The following is a 793-nucleotide window of genomic DNA, read 5'->3' as shown; positions in this document are numbered from 1 at the left end:
TAAGAGATGAAGAGTTGTCGACAACGTTAGTGACACTCAACATTGTCACTAACGTTGAAGCAACCACACAACCCCCAAGAGCCACGTTAACTTCCCCGTTAACTTGGTTAACGTGGAAGCTAACGATGAGGAATGAAGGATGGGCCAACGTTAGTGACACTTAACATTGTCACTAACGTTGGGATGGCTAAGAGTGGCCACGTTAGAAGCCACGTTAACCTAGTTAACATGGACTCTAACGTGTGACCTATGGGCACATTGGAACGTTAGTGACAATGTTGAGTGTCACTAACGTTCTCGAAGTTTGGCAAAAGCCACGTTAGAAGCCACGTTAACTTAGTTAACGTGGGCTTTAACGTGAAGCAAGAAGGGGCACACTGGAACATTAGTGACAATGTTGAGTGTCACTAACGTTCTCGAAAGTTGGCAAAAGCCACATTAGAAGCCACGTTAACCTAGTTAACGTGGGCTTTAACGTGAGGCTAAGGGGTGCATTGGAACGTTAGTGACAATGTTAAGTGTCACTAACGTTCTCAAACTTATACTTTCACTAAATGTTAAACACTCCTAACGTCTTGAGCTAAAGTCTCTACCCACTTCACACTTTCTCTCTGCAAGTAAAGCCAAGCCCAAATGAAGAAAGGAACCGCTTCAAACTCAAGATCCAAAGGCCCAAGACTTGAAGAGCCAACTAGAAGCTGAGAAGAGTAGTATATATAGGAGTAGCTTTGAATTGTTTAAAAAAGAGGGACGGAGAGCTAGGAAATAGAACTACTCTTTGTATTTTACTTTC

The sequence above is a fragment of the Arachis duranensis genome, chromosome 1 (genome assembly GCF_000817695.3).
Source record: "Arachis duranensis cultivar V14167 chromosome 1, aradu.V14167.gnm2.J7QH, whole genome shotgun sequence".
Taxonomy (NCBI): domain Eukaryota; kingdom Viridiplantae; phylum Streptophyta; class Magnoliopsida; order Fabales; family Fabaceae; genus Arachis; species Arachis duranensis.
The sequence above is the reverse complement of the archived record's forward strand: the minus strand, read 5'-3'. Positions refer to the sequence as shown.